The sequence below is a fragment of the Momordica charantia genome, assembly GCF_013281855.1.
Source record: "Momordica charantia cultivar OHB3-1 chromosome 8 unlocalized genomic scaffold, Mcharantia_2.0 BLBB01000008.1, whole genome shotgun sequence".
Classification (NCBI taxonomy): domain Eukaryota; kingdom Viridiplantae; phylum Streptophyta; class Magnoliopsida; order Cucurbitales; family Cucurbitaceae; genus Momordica; species Momordica charantia.
In genome coordinates this window covers 13,507,339-13,515,161 of record NW_028275166.1, presented here as the reverse complement: position 1 = coordinate 13,515,161, position 7,823 = coordinate 13,507,339, and positions in this window count along the sequence as shown.

Sequence of the window (7,823 nt, the reverse complement as noted above, 5' to 3'; positions counted from 1 at the left end):
AACCCTTTGTGCAAGTGTACACAACCGTTGTAGCAAATGATAAAAAGATCATATCCACAGGGATTGATTACTAAACACTTTAACAATTACTTAAGAAAACAAACAAATTAATAAAATATGTTTTGAACAAGAAAAACTAAAGGGATTCGAACAAAATAGTGCAAAAATGATTTGCTGAGTAAAAACAAGTAAGAACCAAGCAAAACCAAATCAATTAAAGGAAGGTATGAAAATAAGAGATTAACTACTGATGTAACAAGGGTAAGGGGTAGAGGCAGAGTTTATGTGACTTTTTCTGGGCATACGCAAACAATGCTACAGCATCAACGATGTAATATACTGGCCAAACATACATGGAATCTTCCCAGATTTCCCAGATTTTCTGCTATTCATGTTTTTAGACAAACTTGACAGCATATATACTCAGTTTATAACCTTGCTAGGTGAGTCTTATTCCTAAGTACCCACACTCTAACTAAAGCAGAATCTAGCACGAGTTGAAGCTAAACACTTCCTATTACAATTTTCCAAGAGTTAATAAGAAGATATTCCAATATGTTGGCCAAACACGTTGAAAATAAAACATTAAAAACAACTTCAACTCAGTATATATATATCATCATCAAGTCAAAGCAAAGTTTACAGCCCAAGAACAAGTTCACAACATCCTCCTCCTTACAAATAAACTTAGCTACACAATGTCATACAAGAAAAGGAAAGAAGAAAATACAAAACCCGTGTACTAAAGAGTACAAAAGAAGAAGAAAATGAGGAAAAACAGCCGCTCTTCACTCCCTTTGTTGTCTTCTTCGAGTTCCTCTCCAAGTGTCTTCCTTCTTCTCTTGTCTTGTTCTCTCTAGGGTTTTTTGAAGAATTAGAATGAATGAACGCAACCTTAAAATGAAAGCATTTATACCCCTCCTCAATTTTAGGGCAACCAACATGGATAAAATAGGGCTCAGCCCAATTTAATGTTGAATCTGCATTTTACTGCAGTAAATTTTTGAGTAAAAATCTGTCACATCAACTCTATTTTTCTGCATTTTTTATTCCGATGCTGCAACATCAACAAAGCTACATCAAAACATTCAAAATTTGGTCATTTTGCATAACTTTCAGCATTGTCTAATAAGTAAAGATATTAATGAATGTAAAGCATTATTTGCACAAAATCAGTGTAGAATGGGTGTCAGTGTGGCTATCCTTAGCTAATTTATATGGAATTCTTGAACAAAAACTCTCATTTGGAGAGTTATCAATGAGGTTCTTTGGCTTGTAGCTTGATGAACAGTTTGGTCGGTTGCTTGGCGAAGAAAAATTCAGAATTCTTGAAGTCTTGTAGTCTTCAAGTCTTTAGTTCTTCGAGTCTTGTTGGTTTTGGATGCTTCGCACTTTGAACGGTTGTAGATGACTCTGAATGCTCCAAATTCTCTGAATTTCCAATGCTTCTAGATCTTTTCCAATGTCTCAAATGAAAGGTGACCCCCTCTATTTATAGAGTCTTGGTTGGTCTTGTATGAGCCATGGGCTTTAATGGGCCATGGGCTTGGGCCTAATCTCCTTACAAATTTGGTCCAATTAGTTGATTTCATCGAAAGACCATAAAAGAAGCACATGGCATAATTTGATTCGTTGATTTTAAAATTAATTTAGGACACGTTTTAATTTAGGCTTGGTCCTAAATATAATTTTAAATTGATGACGTGGTATTTAATTATTGACCAAATTTTATCATTCAATAGTAACGTCCTTTAGAAGTTTAAGTCCCAAAAAGTCGGGTTGTTACAATATGTTTAGAAAATTATTCAGGATCTAAAAAAAATATGATTTAGCCATTTGTGTAATATCTGATATGTTTGGCCGTTTTTTAAATCCCATTATTTATTTTGGCCATTCCTGCCGTTGCCCTTTTTATTATGATTTTTGGAGATGAACTATTTGTAATATTATGTTAAAATTCTTTTTTGTCTTAAATCGTATAACATTGAAGTTTCAAGTTTAATAGTATTAAAGATTTGTTAGATTGAAAAAATCAACAAATTTAAGACATTGAAATTGTATTTAATTAAATTTTACACTATTCATAAAAGAAAAAGTTTATATTATTTAAGAATTAAAATATTTATAAATCTGTCTAACAAAATTAATATATATATATATATATATATTTTGAGGATGGGTTCTTCATTCCTAATCAGGGAATCCCGGCCCCATCCTCGCCCCCAAAATTTTGGGGATGGGGGAAAAATCCTCAAGAGGGCAGGGATGGGGATGCCACTCGGCCCCCTCGTCCCGCTGTCATCCCTAGCTGGTGGTATGCGATAGACAACAACAAAGTCTCGATTGTTGGTGTGCGGCAGATGACGGTGGGTGATAGTCAGCAACTGTGGTGATTGATGGTCGACGAACAATGGTGGAAATATTGGCGGTGTGAGCGGCGGTTGACTGTTGGCGGCAGTGGAACAACATCGTACAGGTGGCATGTGAATGAAACAGGAGGAGTGCAGTGCTTCTTTATACGTGGGTTGGGAAATGCTCACTCGAGTCAATTTTTTGAGTTAGACCTAGAAGTTAACGTAGCCAGAAACCCCTTTGCCAAAACATATACTATTGTTGCCTTTATAAAGAAATGGGCCTCAAGAACCTTAAAATTCAGCAACTTAACCTAATTACTCTATTATAAAGTGCAGTGCTTCTTTATACGTGGGTTGGGAAATGCTCATTCACGTGAATAACGTGATTAGGGCTTCCTTCTTTCTTTTGCGACCCCACCATTTGAGTAGTTGCATCCTTCTCGTGAAGCTTCCACCGACACCTCCACCACGTCTCTTACTTTGACCAGCTTAGCCTTCATCACCGTTGACGACTTACGTTAGCAATTTTTCTCGGCTTTTCTTGATTCTCTTCGTGATTGTTTGCGTCCTAATGAACGTTGCGTCTCCTCCATCTTTTTTAAATTTTCATCTTCCACCACAAAATCTACAATTGCCCGATCTCGATTTGAAAATCTAGCCTTTTCGCCTCGTCCAACATCTTTCAACCCTTCTCACGCCACACCTTCGAATTCCAACGAAATATGAACCGTTCTTCCATCCATCGTAATTGAACCTTCATTGATATTTTCCGGCAGCCACATCTTTTAATCCTTTTTCTACTTTTTTTGTACTCTTTTTTTCTCTTCCCTAACTCATTTCTACTTTGTTTCTTGATTGACTTCTCGTTCCTTCTACCATTGCTCCTCATATGATGACTGATGACGTTTACATCTTTATGTCGTCAATTTCTTGGTACTCTCTTGCTTGAGTATTTTAAACTTCTTACCAGATAAGATGTTTAAATTTTTCTTTCTAACTTTCTGGTGTAATCCTTTGTTTTGTTTTTTTCCTAAGTATCTGTCGTCATTATTCTGAAACTCATAGGTTGGAGCACATTCTTCGATCGTTTCATCCATCACGTAAAATCTTCAATATCTCTTTATGCACAGCATCATCCAACTCTATCTCTATAACCAGAACCAAACAGCTCTAATACCAATTGATAGAACTCGAACAACTAATAATACATTGAAATATAAAAGGTATAAGTGTTGTTGGAATTAATTAAATTAATTCCTTAGATGGGTAACAAGTTTTGGTAAATTGTATGTACTGTTATTCATGGGTAAAATAAGTGGTCTAATTAGGGCCCATAAACTTCTAATTAGTGGTGCGGCCTGCTGGGCAGATACCGGCCTGTTGACCCTAGGGGATTATGGGAAACCCTAGAATCAACTTATAAATATAGGTAGGGATGACAAAAAAACCTGTGGGATCTGATTCCTGCGGGTCTTTGACCTGTTTGGCCCCGCCCCTGACCCTGCCCCGTTGCCATCCCTTAATACAAGGTTATGATCCCCAATATACTATGCTTCTTTAGTCTCATATTCCCCATCTGATAGCGAGGATTGCCCATAATTGGTCTAAGCTACATAGTTGAGGAAGAGTCAAACCACGCATATTCTACTACAGAAAATTTGAAATCTCATCTCATGGATCCAGGTAATTCGAAATAATTTATAGTTATTTGGCTTACTCTCATGCTTAGATCCGATAGTAAAGTTTCGTTTTCTAACAAGTGGTATCAGAGCTAGTTTTGCATGGTTGCTTGCTAAATCTCTAATTGTTGTTTACGAATAAAATTTGTAGGTTGTTCCCTTTATTAAACCTATTGTTAAACATCATGAAATATGAATTATTTGAATTATTTGGATTGGTTATTTATTGGGCAATTTTGAATGATTTCATTTGAATTCATGGTTGATTGATTGATAAAGTTTATATATATCTTTTGTTCTTCAATATCAAATCGATGATGATTTGAATATTTTTCTGTTTTAAAAAAAATTAAATTAAAAAAATAGAGTTGCTAGGGATACGAATGACCCTAGCACCATAAAGTCAATTGTTGTGGCGGGCGAAAGTTATTATTTCTATTCTTTTTAATAAGTTTTTTATATATATTTACAATCTTTTAGAAATGTTTTTTTTGGGGCATAATTAGATATGGAGACGGTTTAATTTTCCCTTTTAAATTGTACGAATTAAAGGTTGAGTATGGCGAATAAATTTAGTTTTTATTTATTCGTAGCACAATTTGTCTAATCTCTTTGAATGTTTTGATCTATGAAATATGCTACCAAAGTAGTCTCTATTTGATAAATTGGAACATTTAAAGTTATTAGATGTAGTGTATTTGTTGCTTATATGGATTGTGATCAGCCCAAAGAAGGTTATAATTTGGCTAAAGAACAAACACACATACAATAATAAATATGGACAACACAAGGTTGTGTCCTTGAGGTTGCTCGCCAGCCCAAAGGAAGGCTATTACTATTTTATTATTGTATTTAGAGTGTCACTTACAAATTAACATATTTGTCCAAAGACTGAATATAGATGTTGCATTAGGTATCTTACTTGTCCTCATAAAGTTTATTTACAATGTCATGAATATTTATATATAGCGTTTGTGACATTACTTACTATATTGAGCATGTGTTCTTTATACAATTAAGGTTGCTAATTCTGATAATATGTCCACTCAAGTCAACAACATTCCTAAACTGTATGGGGTTAATTTCAAGGACTGGAAAGAAGACATCCAGATAATACTTGGGTGTGTGGATTTAGATCTTGCATTAAGGGTAGACCGTCCTACTTCAATTGAGGAAAATCCTAATAAGGTTAAAATTGAGAAGTGGGACAGGTCTAATCGCATGTGTCCAATGATCATGAAGCGCTCAATTCCAGAAACGTTTAGAAGCTCCATTGTTGAGAGAACGAATGCCAAAGGTTTTCTTAAAAGGAAATGGAGCACTACTTTACCAAAAATGATAGGGCAGAGGTGAGTACCCTTATGGCAAAACTCACCTCTTCAAGATACGTGGGTAAAGGAAACATAATGGAATACATAATGCAAATGTTAAATGTTGCAGCACAACTTAAGGCACTGAAGTTCGAAGTTTCTGAAGACTTTTTGCATTTGGTTTTGAACTCTCTTCCAACAGAGTATAGCCACTTCAGGGTGAGTTACAACACTGAAAAGGAAAAATGGTCCCTGAATGAGCTAATATCTTATTGTGTTCAAGAGGAAGAGATGATGAAGCAAGAGAAGACAAAAAATGTTCATATGGCTTCTACCTCAAAAAGTGTAAAGAGGAAGTGAGTGAATGATGCTATGGAATCTTCTAAGCATAAAAGGGAAAGGAAACAGGATTCATGACCCACTTATTTCTTCTGCCAGAAGATTGGGCACATGAAAAAGCAGTGTGCAAAACATGCTGCTTGGCTATTAAAAGGTATGTTTCTCTCCTTTGTCTGTTCTGAGATTAATCTAGTTTCTGTACCTATGCATACGTGGTGGGTAGATACAGGTGCTACTACATCTATGCAGGGTTGCATTTGGAACTGATCGCCAAGTGATACTGAGGCTTTCATCTACGTGACTAACGACAATAAGGGCAAAAGTTGAAGCAATAGGAACATTTAGATTATCTTTATGAACTTGATTTCATTTGGATTTGTTTGAGACTTTTGATGTTTCGTCATTTAGACAGAATTTAATTTATGTTTCTTCATTAGATAAATTTGGTTATTCTTGTTCAGTTGGAAATAAAAAAATTAAGTCTTTTGCATAATTCAAATATTATTGGTATTGATTCATTGATTGATAATTTATATATGCTTGATAATATTTCTTTTGATAATGAAACCTTGCATGTTTCATCATGCGATACAAAGCAAAAATTGAATGAAAATTTTGATACACTATGACACAAACGATTAGGACATATCTCTAACACTATAATTAAAAGACTTGTGGATGAAGAAATTCTTGATTCACTTGACCCAACAGATCTTTATATTTGTGTTAATTGTATCAAACAAAAAGAAACAAACAAAAGAAATGTAGGTGCTAAAAGAGCTAAAGAAGTCTTAGAATTGATACGTACTAACATATATGGATCATTCCCTATAGCTTCATGGAATGGACAACAACATTTTATCACGTTCATCGATGACTATTCAAGATACTGCTACCTATTTTTAATTCATGAGAAATCTCAAGCTCTGGGCATGATCAAATCTTTTAAAGCAGAAGTTGAACTTCAATTTGACAGGAAAATTAAAATCATCAGATCTGACTGTGGAGGAGAATATTATGGTCGATATGATGGATCAGGTGAACAACGTGTAAGGTTGAACAATGTAGCATAGTTCCTTAGTACATGATACCTGGGAAAACTAACATGAATGGAGTTGCTGAGAGGCGAAATATGACTCTTAAAGATATGTAAGAAGTATATGATTGCTTATTCCTCTTTGCCAGAGTCTATTTGGGGAGAAGCATTAACAACCACAGTGTACTTACTTAACAGAGTATCTAGCAAAGTAGTAAACCAAACCCCATATGAGTTGTGGATACGAAAAGGACCCAACCTCAGGCCTTTACATATTTGGGGATGTCCAGTGGAAGCAAGGCCTTATAGGCTAAATGAAAAGAAACTGGACTCAAGAACCATAAGTTGCTACTTTGTTGGGTATGTTGAGCGCTCTCGGGACTTTAAGTTCTATAATCCCACTTCAAGAACCTTTTTCGAGACGGAAAATGCTCAATTTTTTGAGAATATTGAGTTTGAAGGGAGGAATAAAAGTAGAGATGTTGTCTTTGACGAATAAAATGCTACTATCACTAGTAGAAAGTTGGCCTTCAATGACAGTTAAATTCTGTCATTAACATAATTCATGACAATTATCTAATTGTCATCTATTAAGGCATCAAGAAAGAGGAAAAGATGACAAATTTGAAAATTTGTCATCAATGCATTTTCATCTACAGTTATAATTTGTCATGAATAAATTTTCTATCACAATTAATAATTGTCACGAAAAGTCATTTAATTACAATTTATAAGTGTCACTAAAACAATCAAATATTTTTGTCATCTTGTCAATAAATACCTAAAGACGACAGTTTATAAATTGTCATGAACTAGTATTTAACGACAGTTAAAGATTGACATGAATTTTTTTAACGATTATTTATAACTGTCATGAAAACTTTTGTAGTGATAGTTTTAATAGTCAATATTGTCAGTTTTAACAATCACGAAAAATTGTATAATGATAACTTAAAAATGTCATGCAACATTAAATAATGACATTCGATATATGTCACGTAAAGGTTTACAACGACAATTTAAAACTATCATGATATACTTAATAATGTCAACATTTAATTGTCAAGAAACGGTTTTAAATGTTTTTTTTTTGTCACGAAACCTA